This window comes from Mustelus asterias, chromosome 20 (assembly GCF_964213995.1).
Source record: "Mustelus asterias chromosome 20, sMusAst1.hap1.1, whole genome shotgun sequence".
In the NCBI taxonomy this organism is placed as follows: domain Eukaryota; kingdom Metazoa; phylum Chordata; class Chondrichthyes; order Carcharhiniformes; family Triakidae; genus Mustelus; species Mustelus asterias.
In genome coordinates this window covers 74,223,384-74,240,879 of record NC_135820.1, presented here as the reverse complement: position 1 = coordinate 74,240,879, position 17,496 = coordinate 74,223,384, and the positions used below count along the sequence as shown (strand labels likewise).

General features: G+C 45.7%; 1 non-coding gene across 1 annotated transcript; it reads right to left on the bottom strand.

Moving 5' to 3' along the window:
- Window positions 1–816: 816 nt before the first annotated feature.
- trnag-gcc (transfer RNA glycine (anticodon GCC)) lies at window positions 817–887 on the bottom strand. Its single transcript has one exon. It is a non-coding gene; the product is annotated as a tRNA-Gly (tRNA).
- Window positions 888–17,496: the final 16,609 nt, after the last annotated feature.

Genomic DNA, 17,496 nt, shown 5'->3' with positions numbered 1-17,496 from the left:
GGATATTTTGACTTCATTCAATCAATTTTGTTTAAAGTTTTGATTTTTGATACAATATCCCTTTAAGTGGCTGTTAATTAGATTATTTACAATTAGTTCTTTGTTTAATTTATTGACCTATTCAAAAGAGAGCTGGGACACCTCAGTTAGGGAGGAGGCAGACATTTGTAATGGTACATTCTGTAAATAAATCTGTTATTACATAAAAAATTGGCATCTGGTTTCCATTTCACCGTCTGGCTTCAGAATTAATCAATAGCTGGGTGAGGAGTTAGGCCGATGCGGGCTTCTGGATGAAATTATTATCCCAAGGTCTGGATAATATTTTATTCAAGTCATGGAACAATGTAGCATTCACATTTATTGGTGCGTTGCAGAGGTCTGGGGGGAGAAAGTCCACTGCTTGATAAAGTGCCAGGGACTACAACATAGGAACTGCTTCCCTTAACTCAGTCACACCTTTGACCTGAACTCTTTTGCAGATGAACATAAGACATGATAGGCGGAGTTAAAAGTTAAAGTTTATTTATTAGTCACAAGTAGGCTCACATTAACATGAAGTTACTGTGAAAATCCCCTAATCGCCACAGTCCGGGTACACTGAGGGAGAAGTTATCATGACCAATTCACCTAACTTACACATTTTTGGACTGTGGCAGGAAACCGGAGCACCCGGAGGAAACCCACGCAGACGCCAGGAGAATGTGCAAACTCCACACAGACAGTGACCCAAGCCGGGAATCGAACCCAGGTCCCTGGCGCTGTGAGGCAGCAATGCTAACCACTGTGCTGCCGTGCCGCCCCAGGACGGGGCTTTGCGTTGGCCGGGAATCAAACCCAGGCCTCCTGCGTGGCAGGCGAGAATTCTACCACTGAACCACCAATGCACAGGTGCAACATTCTGAGCAAGTCGGTTGTTACAGATCACTACCTGAGTTTTCACCCTGTTGTCCTTTAGGCAGTCCCTCGGAGAGGAGGGTGACTTGCTTCCAAACTACAAAGGAATTCTCGGGTGACTGAAGAGTGTGATGTCCTACAGTCTCTGTCACAGGTGGGGCAGACGAGGGGGTGGGAGGGGTTGCCATGCAATGAGGGGGTGGGTGGGGTGCCCGGGTTACCATGTTCCCCTTGCCTTGTCGATGTTTGGCTTCAGCTTTCCCTCGGCGATGAAGCTTGAGGTGCTCAGCTCCTTCCCGGATGCTTTTCCTCAATTGGTTGTTCTAAGACTCGCTCAGATAGAAGCATTGAAAATTTACAGCACAGAAGGAAGCCATTTGGCCCATCACGTGTGGGCTGGCTGTAAAAGAGCTAATCCCACTCTCCATCCCACTCTCCAGCTCCTGGTCTGTAGTCCTGTAGGTTACAGCACTTCAAGTTCAGATCCAAGTGTTTATTTTTATGATGAGGATTTTGATCTATACCACACTTTCAGGCAGTGAGTTCTAGATCCCCAACACCCTCTGGGTGAAAAGGATTCTCCTCAGGTCCCTCCAATTCTTGTTAATTCTTTCAAATCAATGTCCACTGCTTGTGACTTGTCTATTGAGAGAATGTCCATCCTACCCACTCTATCTAGGCCTCTCGTAATGTTGCACTTTCAGTTAAATCTCCCCTCGTTTTTCTCTATTCCAGGGAAGAGAAATCCAGGCTATCCAATCTACCTAAGATTCCCCATTCCGGGCAACACCTTTGTAAATCTCCTTTCCACCCTCTCTAGCTATAATCACCCCCTTCCTGTGAAGCACTGGCCTGAACCTGATGCAGCATTCTAACTATTTTATACAACTCGAGTATAACCTCCTTGCCCTTGTATTCCAGTTGTTACAGAGAAGTATCCTGTGCTCCTTAGCCACCTGATCTACTTGTGCTGCTACTTTCTGTGAACTGTGGACATTCACTCCAAGATTTCTCACTGTGTTGTGATGTTGACAACACACTTGTCTAGCCCAGAACCAACATATCCCCAACTTAATCTAAAAGCAAATGTCTGCGGATGCTGGAATCTGAAACAAATACAGAAAATGCTGGAAAATCTCAGCAGGTCTGACATCATCAATGGAGCGAGAATAGAGCTAACGTTTGGCGTTTGGGCATTGGCTCTATTCTCTCTCCACAGATGCTGTCAGACCTGCTGAGATTTTCCAGCATTTTCTGTTCTTATATCCCTAAAGTACTCCAAGTGCAACACATTCTGTTCTGTTGCATGTCCGACTGTAGCCCAGGTTCTCGCTCCTTAGAATGATTTCATGTGGAAAGTTGTGGTTGGTCAAAGTTCCGCTATTCTGGCCTGATTTACACCAGAACATTGTGTAATCAGTCCTTGTTCAATATTCTAGTCCTTGTTCAAGTCCTTGTTTAGGTTAACGTGCAGGTTCAGTCGGCAGTTCGGAAGGCAAATGCAATGTTAGCATTCATATCGAGAGGGCTAGAATACAAGAGCGGGGATGTACTTCTGAGGCTGTATAAGGCTCTGGTCAGACCCCATTTGGAGTATTGTGAGCAGTTTTGGGCCCCGTATCTAAAGAAGGATGTGCTGGCCTTGGAAAGGGTCCAGAGGAGGTTCACAAGAATGATCCCTGGAATGAAGAGCTTGTCGCATGAGAAACGGTTGAGGACTCTGGGTCTGTACTCGTTGGAGTTTAGAAGGATGAGGGGGAATCTTATTGAAACTTACAGGATAATGCAAGGCCTGGATAGAGTGGATGTGGAGAGGATGTATGTAAAACTAGAAATAGAGGGCAGAACCTCAGACTAAGGGGATGATCCTTTAAAACAGAGATGAGGAGGAATTTCTTCAGCCAGAGAGTGGGGAATCTGTGGAACTCTTTGACATAGAAGGCTGTGAAGGCCAGGTCATTGAATGTAGTTAAGACAGAGATAGATAGGTTCTTGATTAATAAGGGGATCAGGGGTTATGGGGAAAAGGCAGGAGAATGGGGATGAGAAGAATATCAGCCATGATTGAATGGCAGAGCAGACTCGATGGGCCGAGTGGCCTAATTCTGCTCCTATGTCTTATGGTCTTATAGAACATTAGGCAGCGGACAGCTGACAATCCAGTCCTCCGCTACGTGAAGAAGAGAAGGTGAGTTCACTGAGTATCATCACCAAAATCTACCCCTCAACCCATGCCCTCAAGAATAGATAAGTGGGTCGATTACCCTGTTTGTGGGATTGGTCTGTGCAAATTGGCTACCATTGTTTATCTGATTTAAACCCGCATTTTAATTCAACCTGCCCTGGAAAGGGGAAGGCAGTAGACTCGAGCGAGATTCCCACGTTTTAGCTGGGCTTTACACTCCATTAAAGGCATTGGGTTGAGAATGTAGGTGTAATGATGCACAAAACATTACAATTGTTTGGCCGGAGACAGGCCGGACGGATGAATCAGTGTTAACCTGTGCATCATTTCCTTATGTTCATAAAAAAAACAAGTAATGTAAAATTAATTGATTCTGTGTTATTGTAATGACTTTAATCAGCCAATTGAGGTGGGCCTGTTAAAATATGAACTCCCTGATTAAGGGCCAAATTGATGGGCCAATCAGGGAGCCTCTTGCTTTGTACTTAACCTGGCGTGTCAGTTCCTCTGGGACTCCTAGTGTAGACTGCTAACTGAAAACACTCTGTCTGCTGCTGTCTGACTTGTAAATAAAGGGGTTTTGGTGAAGGGACTTCTGCCTCCGAGGATTTATTACAGTTATATAGTTAAGTAGTTGCATAATTGTTTTAAGAGGATGTCACATGATTTGATGTGATGTCACTGGGGTGTTTCAGAGGCTCCTGCTTTTACTTTCAGTTTGTACTCCACACAGGCAACATCTCTTTTATTAAACCTGTTGTGTGTTACTTTGAATCTATGTGTTTTTTAAATTTATTTATGGGCCAGCATTTATTGCTCAATTGTAGTTCCCCTTGGAGGGCAGTTGAGAGTCAACCTCATTGCTGTGGCTCTGGAGTCACATGTAGGCCAGACCAAGTAAAGATGGCAGATTTCCTTCCCTGAAGGACATTAGTGAACCAGATGGGTTTTTCCAACAATCAACCATTGCTTCATGGTCATCGGTAGATTCTTAATTCCAGATATTTTTTTATTGAATTCAAATTCCACCATCTGCCGTGGCAGGATTCGAACCCGGGTCCCCAGAACATTAATTGAGATTCTGGTTGAATAGTCTAGTGTTAATACCACTGGGCTATCACCTCTCCGGAATGTGCAAACTACGTTCTTTAATTTTTGTTTAAAACCCACAACCGTGAACATAGTTAGTATGTTACACTGTGCCAGCTGCCCCCCTGGCTCTGAAGGACAATTGGGGACTTTCTTCTCGTGCAGTGGCAGCATTTCTTACCTCTGAGTCGATGTCTCACTCCAGGATTGAGTGTGCCATCCAGGCTGCCACACAGAGCAGGATTGAGGGAGTGTTGCACTGTCAGCGGTACTGTCTTTTGGATGAGACATGAGTCCAAGGCCTTACCTGCTTGCTCAGGTGGACGTAAAGATGCTCTGGCACCATTCAAAGGAGAACAAACAGGTCAACACTTCCCTTTTAACCAAGAGCATCACAAATGGATTAAATAAGAGGTTACTTATTTCATGGGGGCGAAGTAGAAAGGGTAGAGAGTTTCAAGTTTTTAAATGTCCAGATCACCAACAACCTGTCCTGGTCCCCCCATGCCGACACTATAGTTAAGAAAGCCCACCAACACCTCTACTTTCTCAGAAGACTAAGGAAATTTGGCATGTCAGCTACGACTCTCACCAACGTTTACAGATGCACCATAGAAAGCATTCTTTCTGGTTGTATCACAGCTTGGAATGGCTCCTGCTCTGCCCAAGACCACAAGGAACTACAAAAGGTCATGAATGTAGCCCAATCCATCACGCAAACCAGCCTCCCATCCATTGACTCTGTCTACACTTCCTCCTGCTTTGGCAAAGCAGCCAGCATAATTAAGGATACCACGCACCCCGAACATTCTCTCTTCCATCTTCTTCCGTCGGGAAAAAGATACAAAAGTCTGAGGTCACGTACCAACTGACTCAAGAACAGCTTCTGCCCTGCTGCTGTCAGACTTTTGAATGGACTTGCCTTGCATTAAGTTGATCTTTCTCTACACCCTAGCTATGACTATAACACTACATTCTGCACCCTTTCCTTTCCTTCTCTATGAACGGTATGTTTTGTCTGTATAGCGCGCAAGAAACATTACTTTTCACTGTATGATAATACATGTGACAATAATAAATCAAATCAAATCAAATCATTATCATTTGATAGCTGATGGCCGAGTAGTAATAGTCACTAGACTATTAACCCAAAATCTCAGCTAATGTTCTGGGTACCCGAGTTCGAATCCTGCCATGGCAGATGGTGGAATTTGAATTCAATACAAAATATCTGGAATTAAGTATCTACTGATGACCATGAAACCATTGTCTGTTAGAATGTAGTAAGAGTTTTAACAACACCAGGTTAAAGTCCAACAGGTTTTATTTGGCAGCAAATGCCATTAGCTTTCGGAGCACTGCTCCTTCGTCAGTTGGAGTGGATATCTGCTCTCAAACAGGGCACAGACACACAAAATCAAGTTACAGAATACTGATTAGAATGCGAATCTCTACAGCCAACCAGGTTGCAGACGCTACGACAACGGATGAATGAACACCGCTCGACAATCACCAGGCAAGACTGTTCTCTTCCTGTGGGGGAGCACTTCAGCGGTCACGGGCATTCAGCCTTTGATCTTTGGGTAAGCGTTCTCCAAGGCGGCCTTCACAACACACGACAGCACAGAGTCGCTGAGCAGAAACTGATAGCCAAGTTCCGCACACACGAGGACGGCCTCAACCGGGATATTGGGTTTATGTCACATTATCAGTTACCCCCCACAGCTTGCCTCCTGGACTTGCAGAATCTCACTGGCTGTCCTGTCTGGAGACAATACACATCTCTTTAACCTGTGCTTAATGCTCCCTCCACTCACATTGTCTGTAGCTTTAAGACCTGGTTGGCTGTAGATTCACATTCTAATCAGTATTCTGTAACTTGATTTTGTGTCTCTGTGCCCTGTTTGAGAGCAGATTTCCACTCCATCTGACGAAGGAGCAGCGCTCCGAAAGCTAATGGCATTTGCTACCAAATAAACCTATTGGACTTTAACCTGGTGTTGTTAAAACTCTTACTGTGTTTACCCCAGTCCAACGCCGGCATCTCCACATCATGTTAGAATGTAACCAGTGACAACTCTGTATTAGATGTAATGTGACCAATGGGAACAAGATGTAAGGGTCAGCTGACCCAGTAAACCATGGAACCAATTACAGAGTGATGTAATAGTCAGCTGACCAGCTGATTCACTATAAATAAGGAACTATGTAGAATTGTGGGGAGCTTTGATTGGCCCAGGGCGAGGCTCCAAGTTTGGAGTAATGATGTTTCTTTATTAAACCCTTTCTTTGATTTATAAGTTGGAGTAAGTTTTGTTGTATTTTCATTTGCTGCATTTTGAAGAATTCCTTCTGAAGAAATATTGTCAATTGTCGGAAAAACTCATCTAGTTCACTAATGTCCTTTAGGGAAGGAAATCTGCTGTCCTTACCTGGTCTGGCCTACATGTGACTCCAGAGTTGACTCTCAATTGCCACTAAGGGCAACTAGGGATGGGTAATAAATGCTGGCCCAGCCAGCGATGCTTGTGTCCCACAAATGAATAAAGAAATGCGTTAGAAATGAGCTGCCAGAGTCACTTTCAAAGGAAAGACTTCCATTTACGTAGCGCATTCCTGACCACCAGGGTGTCTCAAAGCAGCTTGCAGCCAATGCAGTGCTTTTAAACTGTAGTCTCTGCTATAATGTAGGAAACGCAGCGGATAATTTGTGCACAGCAAGCTTCCACTAACAGCAATGTGATAATGACCAGATATTGGGTTTTGGTGATGTGAATTGAGGAATAAACATTGACCAGAAGGAGGGATGTGATAGCACTGGAAAGGGTGCAGGGGAGATTTACCATGATGTTGCCTGGGCTGGAGAGTTTTAGATATGAGATCGGATAGACTGGGGCTGTTTTCCTTGGAGCAGAGGAGACTGAGAGGGGACATAATTGAGATGTGTAAAATGACGAGGGGCATAGATAGAATAGACAGGAAGAAACCTTTCCCCTTGGTGAAGGGATCAATGACCAGGGGCACAGAATTAAGGTAAGGGGAAAGAGGTTTAGAGGGGATGTGAGGAAGGTGGAGGGAGTCTGGAACTCACTGCCTGAAAGGGTGATGGAGGCAGAGACCCTCATAACATTCAAGAAGTATTTAGATGCGCATTTGCGATGTCATGGCAGGCAAGGCTATGGGCAAAGTGCTGGAAAATGGGATTAGAATAGCTGGGTGGTACAGACGCAATGGGCTGAAGGGCTTTGCCTGTGCTGCATACCTCTATGACTCAAGAACACTCGGGATAATTCCCCTGCTTTTCTTCATGCAATGGGATCTTTTCAATCCGATATAAGCCTCCCTCAGTCCTGCGCGGCAGTATCAGCCTTGATTTTTGTCTTCAAGCTCTGGAGTGGGATTCGAACCCAGAAACTTGTGTAAAAGGAACAATAGACCTACATCGCATCTTTCATGATCTCAGGACATCACAAGGGGATTTTCACAGTAACTTCATTGCAGATTTAATGTAAACCTACTTGTAGCATTAATAATAAGAATAAATAAAGTGCTTTACAACCGATGGAGTGCTTTAGAAGTGTATTCACTGTGGAATGTCAGAGAGACAGGAGCCAATTTGAACACAAGAAGTACCAACAAACAGCCATGTGACAATGAGCAGACAATCTGTTTTTATTTTGATGAAGGTGGTTGAGGGATAAATGTTAGCCAGGGCTGGCGATATAAACTGGCACCTTGAGGAGAGGCAGCGGGAGGGAGTTGGATGGGAATAAAATTCCAATCGTCTAAAAATATACTGAACATGGATAGTGGAAAATATGAATTATCTACGTTAGCAAGTGCTGTCCGGGGAGAAATGTAGGGTTAATTTGATAGGGGGCAAATTCTAACCTGGAGAAAAAGTCTCAATCAGAATGTTATTTCTGTTCACAAACAGGAAATGGCTGGATGTGGTAGCAATCTATAAAATTAATTTATTGTCCCACTGGGAGGTCTCAAAGGGTGAGATTCCAACACAGAACAATTCACCAAGCTGGTTTCATAGCTTCCACATGGGCGGAGAGAATTGGATGTGATATCCCATTATCCCAAAGTTATCAGTTTGAGCCATCAAGTCTAATAATAGATATACACTCCTCGCTCGTGTGTGTCTGTGTGCGTGAGTGCGTATACATATGTGTATTTGCATGGGCACATTTGTGTGAATATGATAGGAGCGCGCACGTATGTGCACACAGGTGTGTGGACATGGTGTATATGCATGCATATGGACAAGGTGTGGGAGGCAATGGCCGAGTGGTATTATCGCTAGACTATTAACCCAAAGACTCAACTAATGTTCTGGGGACCCGGGTTCGAATCCCGCCACGGCAGATGGTGGAATTTGAATTCAATAAAAAAAATCTGGAATTAAGAATCTACTGATTGTCGGGAAAACCCACCTGGTTCACTAATGCCCTTTAGGGAAGGAAATCTGCTGTCCTTACCTGGTCTGGCCTACATGTGACTCCAGAGCCACAGCAATGTGGTTGACTCTCAACTGCCCTCTAAGCAAAGGCAACTAGGGATGGGCAATAAACTCTGGCCAGACAGCGATGCCCATGTCCCACGAATGAATAAAATAAAGGGTGTGTGTCTGCATGAATTTGCAGTGCTTGCATGTGTCATTCCGGGAGCTGGATTATTTACTAAGGACAAGTTCCTGACACCCAGCATAAATGTGAGGGGTGAGCCTGGCTCCACTTAGCCAGTCTGCCCTGCTTTAATTTTTTTGGCTGACGGCTCTTTGATTTTTATGAGGCAGGACTTCCACCATCTCCAGGAGAAAGCCCCGCCTCACAAAGCTCTTGACAAATTGGAGGCCATCAGCTCTGCACACTGGCAGGTACGCCACAGATCCCGCTGGGGCCAGGCTGACAGGGCCCAATGAGGGGTGGATGTAGAGTGGCATCACTGTAGGGAGGGTACTCCCAATAAAACAGCGGCCCCAGAATGAGGCACCCCACTCCCCCCTTTAACTGGCCAGCAACCCACACACATCCAAACCTATCAGGCTGCACATTGAGTGTGAATCTCTCCCATTAACTCACAGCGATGAGATTTTTAATCGGACGTCAATTGCCCATTGAAGGGCCTCAACTGGGCCATGGGTAGGTGACCCTCCCAAAGACTGCCTCACAACCGTACCATTGTGGCAGAGTGGGCGCACCTGCTGGGGGCACGGCAGCCTAATTTACACTCCCACCCATCAACTTTCCTGACTGCGGTTGGCCTGTCGCATGCAGCCCTGTTGACCTTTAATGTACACTCTCATCAGCTCCATTAGCACTATTAACTCTTTTCGAATTGATGCGGAGCGAGTTACTTCCCTACGAGGGACAGTCAAATATATTTACATAAAACAAAATATAACCAGATAACGCTGCAATTGCTCAGCTGGTCAGTCAGTCAGCACGGTGGCACAGTGGTTAACACAACTGCCTCACAACACCAGGGACCCGGATTCATTTCCAGCCTTGGGTGACTGTGTTGTGTCTACATGTTCTCCCCGTGTCTGCCTGGGTTTCTTCCGGGTGCTCCGGTTTGCTCCCACAGTGAAAAGACTAACTCTAACCCTAATGTAGCCCAGTCCGTCACGCAAACCAGCCTCCCATCCATTGACTCTGTCTACACTTCGCACTGCCCCGGAAAAGCAGCCAGCATAATTAAGGACTCCACGCACCCCAACATACACTCTTCCACCTTCTTCTGACGGGAAAAAGATACAAAAGCCTGAGGTCACGTATCGACTACTCAAGAACAGCTTCTTCCCTGCTGCCATCAGACTTTTGAAGGGACCTACTTATATTAAGCTGATCTTTCTCTCCACCCGAGCTATGACCATAACACTACATTCTGCACTCTCACCTTTCCTTCTCTGTGAACGGTATGCTTTGTCTGTATAGCGCGCAAGAAACAATACTTTTCACTGTATGCTAATACATGCGACAATAATAAATCAAATCAAATCAAATCAAAGATATGTGTATTAGGTAGATTGGCCATGCTAAATTGCCCCTTTGTGTCCCAAGATGTGTAGGTTAGGGGAATTAGTGGGGTAAATATGTGGGGGTGGGATTATGGGGTTGGGGTGGCTGGTGGGCCTGGGTAAGATACTCTATGGTGCAGACTAAATAGGCTGAATGGCCTTTTTCTGCACTGTTGCGGTTCTATGATTCTATAATAAAAGAGGCTAACACATCATCAAATTTAACATTGAGATCATCTCTTCACATAATCCACAGGTAAGGAAATTGAAGAGAATTTTCATCTGCATAGCGCATTTAGATATGGGACCTCAGGATGTCCCAAAGCACTTCTCAAGCAATTCAATATTTTTTGAAATGTGGTCATTGTTTCATTGTCTGAATTGTGGCAGCTAATTTTCATACAGTGAAGCCCACAAGCAGCAGTGGAATAAATGACCAGATAATCTGTTTCAGTGTTGTTGTTTAAGGGATAAATGTTGGTCAGGACACAAAGAGCTCCCCTGTTCCTCTTTGAAATAGAATCATCCCCACCTGGGAGGACAAACAAGGCCTCAGTTTAAGGCCTCATCTGAAAAATGACACCACTGTTAGTCACTTGTTAGTACGGAATTTGAGTATCGCTGACAAATGAGACTTGTTGTCGAATATTTTGGTCTTTCACTCATCAAGACAGATGCAAGAATGCCAAATTTTAAAGGGAGCAATAATTTATAATGCAAGAGAAAAGTGTCGCAGCACGGTAGCACAGTGGTTAGCACTGCTGCTTCACAGCTCCAGGGACCTGGGTTCGATTCCCGGCTCGGGTCACTGTCTGCGTGGAGTTTGCACATTCTCCTCGTGTCTGCGTGGGTTTCCTCCGGGTGCTCCGGTTTCCTCCCACAGTCCAAAGATGTGCGGGTTAGGTTGATTGGCCATGCTAAAATTGCCCCTTAGTGTCCTGGATGGCGTAGATTAGAGGGATTAGTGGGTAAAATATGTAGGGATATGGGGGTAGGGCCTGGGTGGGATTGTGGTCGGTGCAGACTCGATGGGCCGAATGGCCTCTTTCTGTACTGTAGTGCTTCTATGATTTCTTTCTTTCTATGGTCGGCAAGTCCATTCTTATTGGTCGAACCATTGCCATGCAGAGTGCACCAGGGAATTATTGTTCCTCATGCTTCCCTGGTGTATTCTCATTGGCAATACCTCGACCAATCAGAGTGGACTTGCTGGCCAATCAGCACTTTCCATTCATGCAGTATAAATTATTGCTCCCTTTGAACTTTGGCATTCTTGCATCTGTCCTGATGATTGCAAGACCAAAAGCTTTGACAGCGCGTCTCTTCTTTCAGCAATACCACTATTTGTGTACACTTCCTCGGTACTGCCCTGGGACTGTTAACCTGGATTATGTCCTGATTCTCCTTGCTCTCTGTTTTGAATCAGACCTTCCCATTAGAAATGTGTAAACTCACCCGAGGCAATTAGCTGTAATTATCCCAGAGAGGATAAGGATCCGACTTTCTTGCTTTCTTTCCTACGTCAAGACATGTCTCCTTTTCTCTCCCACGAGGAAGGCGGGGGGTGCCAACTGTCAAAACAAAAGCCCTCCCTCTCCCACACAGACAAATAACAACAATCCGCATGTACTGAAGTATTTGAATCTCGCAATTGTCTTAAGTGCTGCAATTGTGTTCGTCTGAGTTGTGTGTGAATTGCACAGAATAGATATCTAACAGTAAAATGAAAACTGTGGGTGTGAGAGAGAGAGAGCATTCACACCCTCCCAGTGCTCCATGAAGGAGACATGTGTGAAACTTTTGGGGTAGGTTAGGGTTGTGCTCAGAGATGGCGGTGTCCCTGTGGCTAAGTGGCCTCCCGACACTCATTGCCCAGGCTCACAAGTGGCCACTTGGGTGAGGTGTTTATGTGGGAGCACATTACAGAAGTCGGAAATTTAACACGGCGTCAAAAGGCCACTCACGGTTTTTGGCTTCTTCTGAGCACATTCTAAGTTTATTGCCCCTTGTGATCTCGGCTGAAATACTACACTTGGCAACCAGCGTTAGCATTAAGTTAGGACACACACTAAAGCTTTTATTTCTGTAGCTCTGGCGTTTTGTCTCTCTGCCCAAGGGGTACTGAGGCCAACTGCAGTGACCCAACTGCGAAGAGCTAATTCAGCACAAAGTGGGAATGAATCTTTCTGAACAACTTTATTGCATTGTTTTTACCCAGTAGGCTCTTGAGAGAGCCAATAAACCATTTTCCAGACATTACTGGAATTTTCATCATTTTTATTTTGTTGGTGAATTTTCTGCACATCAAACTGATGAATGTTGGTGCTGGGGAATTGAAACCTTTTAAATATCTAGTATCAAAGATCTCACATGGTTAGATGCAGAATGAAACTCCCTCTACTCTGCCTAATAACGTACATTGATCGCAATCTCGAAAGTGCCCCTTGTGATACTTTCCTATTCCTGATAGTCCTTTTCCACCTTCGCATCCCATCAGGAACGCTTTCCTGCTCTTGTCCCATTCCTACTACTGCTTGAGTTTGAGATAGCCGCAACCCATTCCTTGTTGGACTCCTATTGTAACCACACAAAGGAGATTTTCACCCCATCAGTTTTGGGCTGGATTTAAGCCTGTACCTCAGATGCAAAAGACCAGTGTTGAATTCATTACAGCACCTGGGCTTATCCTTCTAAACAGTCATCGAGAGCCCTGCGCATTTTCTTCTTTCACACACCACTCCGACTACAAATCTGACATGGAAATGCTTGCCTCTCCAAATCCTCATTCCCAATTTTGAATCCTTCCACGGTTTCAGTCGATGACCTTAATTATTCCTCTCTGTATGGCCTCCTCCAAATTTGCATGCCTTCGAGATCGTGACGCTCCTCCAGTCATTGGTGACCGTGACTTCAGCTGCCTAGGTCCTAAGCTCTGAAATTCCCTCCCTAGAAGTTTCAAACTTTCTCTCCTTTCAGAAGCTCTGTAAAATCTACCTCCCCCAAATTGTTCTTCATATCTCCTTTGTGGCTTGATGTCAAATGTTATCTGATAACATTCTGTGAAGTGCTAAAGATGCTGTATAAATGCGAGTGTTTGTTGTTGTACATTGTCATGAACATCCATGTTATTTTCCATATTCCTCCGAGGGGAGGCAATGGCCTAGTGGTATTATCGCTAGACTATTAATCCAGAAATTCAGCTAATGTTCTGGGGACCCAGGTTCGAATCCCACAGATGGTGGAATTTGAATTCAATAAAAAAAAATCTGGAATTAAGAATCTACTGATGACCATGAAACCATTGTCGGAAAAACCCATTTGGTTCACTAATGTTCTTTAGGGAAGAAAATCTGTCGTCCTTACCTGGTCTGGCCTACATGTGACTCCAGAGTCACAACAATGTGGTTATCTTTCAACTGCCCTCACAACAAGGGCAACTAAGGCTGGGCAATAAATGCTGATGCTGATGTGACCTTCAACAACCAATTCTTCATCCAGACACACGGAACAGCCATGGGGACCAAATTCACACCTCAATATGCCAACATCTTCATGCACAGTTTCGAACAAGACTTCTTCACCGCACAGGACCTTCAACCGATGCTATACACTAGATACATCGATGACATTTTCTTCCTTTGGAGTCATGGTGAACAATCACTGAAACAACTATATGATGACATCACCAAGTTCCATCCCACCATCAGACTCACCATGGACTACTCTCCAGAATCGGTTGCATTCTTGGACACACGCATCTCCATTAAGGACGGTCACCTCAGCACCTCACTGTACCGCAAGCCCACGGATAACCTCACGATGCTCCACTTCTCCAGCTTCCACCCTAAACACGTTAAAAAAGCCATCCCCTACGGACAAGCTCTCCGTATACACAGGATCTGCTCGGATGAGGAGGATCGCAACAGACACCTCCAGACGCTGAAAGATGCCCTCATAACAACAGGATATGGCGCTCGACTCATCGATCGACAGTTCCGACCCGCCACAGCAAAAAACCGCACCGATCTCCTCAGAAGACAAACACGGGACACAGTGGACTGAATACCCTTCGTCGTCCAGTACTTCCCCGGAGCGGAGAAGCTACGGCATCTCCTCCGGAGCCTTCAACATGTCATTGATGAAGACGAACATCTCGCCAAGGCCATCCCCACACCCCCACTTCTTGCCTTCAAACAACCGCACAACCTCAAACAGACCATTGTCCGCAGCAAACTACCCAGCCTTCAGGAGAACAGTGACCACAACACCACACAACCCTGCCACAGCAACCTCTGCAAGACGTGCCGGATCATCGTCACTGATGCCATCATCTCACGTGAGAACACCATCTACCAGGTACACGGTACCTACTCTTGCAACTCGGCCAACTTTGTCTACCTGATACACCGGCATCTCCACATCATACCTGATACACTGCAGGAAAGGATGTCCCGAGGCATGGTACATTGGGGAAGCCATGCAGACGCTACGACAACGGATGAATGAACACCGCTCGACAATCACCAGGCAAGACTGTTCTCTTCCTGTGGGGGAGCACTTCAGCGGTCACGGGCATTCAGCCTCTGATCTTTGGGTAAGCGTTCTCCAAGGCGGCCTTCATGACACACAACAGCGCAGAGTCGCTGAGCAGAAACTGATAGCCAAGTTCCGCACACATGAGGACGGCCTAAACCGGGATGTTGGATTTATGTCACATTATCAGTAACCCCCACAGCTTGCCTCCTGGACTTGCAGAATCTCACTGGCTGTCCTGTCTGGAGACAATACACACCTCTTTAACCTGTGCTTAATGCTCCCTCCACTCACATTGTCTGTACCTTTAAGACCTGGGTGGCTGTAGAGATTCACATTCTAATCAGTATTCTGTAACTTGATTTTGTGTCTCTGTGCCCTGTTTGAGAGCAGATTTCTACTTCACCTGACGAAGGGGCAGCGCTCCGAAAGCTAGTGGCGTTTGCTACCAAATAAACCTGTTGGACTTTAACCTGGTGTTGTCAGACTCCTTACAATAAATGCTGACCAGCCAGTGACGCCCATGTCCCACAAATGAATAAAAACACCTAATCTCTCACACTCTCATTCCCAGCTTTAATATCGTCAATAAAGAGGGGACTAGTCTTTAAGTCTGAGACTTCCGAGAGTTTTAGTTAGTTTATTTATTAGTGTCACAAGTAGGCTTACACTGCAGTGACGTTACTGTGAAAATCCCCGAGTCGCCACACTCCGGCGTCTGTTCGGGTACACTGAGGGAGAATTAAACATGGCCAATGCACCTAACCAGCACGTCTTTCGGACTGTGGGAGGAAACCGGAGCACCCGGAGGAAACCCACACAAATATGGGGAGAACGTGCAGACTCCGCACAGCCAGTGACCCGCGCCGAGAATCGAACCCGGGTCCCTGGCGCCGTGTGGCAGCCGTGCTAACCACTGGGGGAGTGGGAGGCAGTCGCTGAATGGAAAGTGTTGACACCAAATCCCTACCCTTGACTTCTATAAGAAGTGTGGATTTCCGATGTCATGAACTTGATGCACTTTGATACATGTTTTGTATCACCTTTTTGTAAAGAAAGAGTTAACTGCTGGCATGTGTTCTCTCACTGTGATTGTGCTTCCAAAAAAACACTTTAAACTGATCCAAGTTGTCTTCATATTTTAAACCTGGTTGTATTCAGTTCAAGAACAAACTGTGAGTGTATTATATGACTGATGGACTTTCCCCAAATACGGGAAGGGAAGCTGTGCTGGATTGAGAGAAGGATAAGACGAGCAGATCCAAAGTGGTTTCGTACAAAGCTTCACTGAGCAGAGAAGGGCAGACAAGAGCTAGCACTGAGCTGTGTCTGAGCTTCTCTGGACAGCAGTGACTCATAAACTATCGTCTGTTTGTTCAGAATAAATCCCCTTGATGCTATCTGCCAACCGTTTTGTCTCGTCCAAGAGCGTTAATAAGGTCCAGAACTGTCCAGAACCTTTACATTTTCAGGAAAGACCACTCTACAATCCATTTAGACAACAGGACATTTTCAACATCTATCCAATTCCTTCACCATCCTCTGTTCCACTCCCATAGTCCACCTTCTCAACTCTGACCAATTGTTACACTGATAGTATGGACTTGCACAATCATAAACCCATCTGGCAAATATATCCTTCCAAACTCAGCCAGCTGTAGTCAGTAGTGGTGCAATTGAGGTACATGGAAGTACCTCTGCCGGCGTACATTCTGTGCCCTACTACCCTCAGTGCTTCTTCTAAGTGGTGTTCAATGTGGAGGAATATTGATTATAGAATCATAGAATCATAGAATCCTACAGTGTAGAAGGAGGTCATTCGGCCCATCGAGCCTGCACCAACCACAATGCCACCCAGGCCCTATCTCCCAGTCCATCACGCAAACCAGCCTCCCATCCATTGATTCTGTCTACACTTCTCGCTGCCTCAGCAAAGCAGCCAGCATAATTAAGGACCCCACACACCCCGGACATTCTCTCTTCCGCCTTCTTCCGTCAGGAAAGAGAAACAAAAGTCTGAGGTCACATACCAACCGATTGAAGAGCAGCTTCTTCCCTGCTGCTGTCAGATTTTTGAATGGACCTACATTGCATTAAGTTGATTTTTCTATACACCCTAGCTATGACTGTAACATTACATTCTGCGCTGTCTCGTTTCCTTCTCTATGAAAGGTATGCTTTGTCTGTATAGCGCGCAAGAAACAATACTTTTCACTGTACGTTAATACATATGACAATAATAAATCAAATCAAATTAAATATCCATAACCTCACGCATTTACCCCAGCTAGTCCCTGTAACACTAAGGGGCAATTTAGCATGGCCAATCCATCTAACCCACACACCTTTGGACTGTGGGAGGAAACCGGAGCACCCGGAGGAAACCCACGCAGACACGGGGAGAATGTGCAAACTCCACATAGATAGTGACCCAAACTGGGAATCGAACCCGGGTCCCTGGTGCTGTGAGACAGTAATGCTAACCACTGTGTCACCGTGCTGCCCAGCATCAGTTGAGAAATGGTAACCAGGTAACCAGCAGGACGTTTCCTTGTCCATCTTTGACCTGATGCTATGACACGTCACAGGACTTGGATTCAGCAGTGAGGGCTCACATGGCAACACGCTCCCCACTGTGCCAGCACCTCTGCTGAATCAGACCGACTAGGGATGATGATGAGGAATCTGGACATTGTAAAGTGTGATTCAGTGAGTCAGGCTGCTGCTTGACTAATCTGTGGCCCTGTATATTCCTCACCCTAAC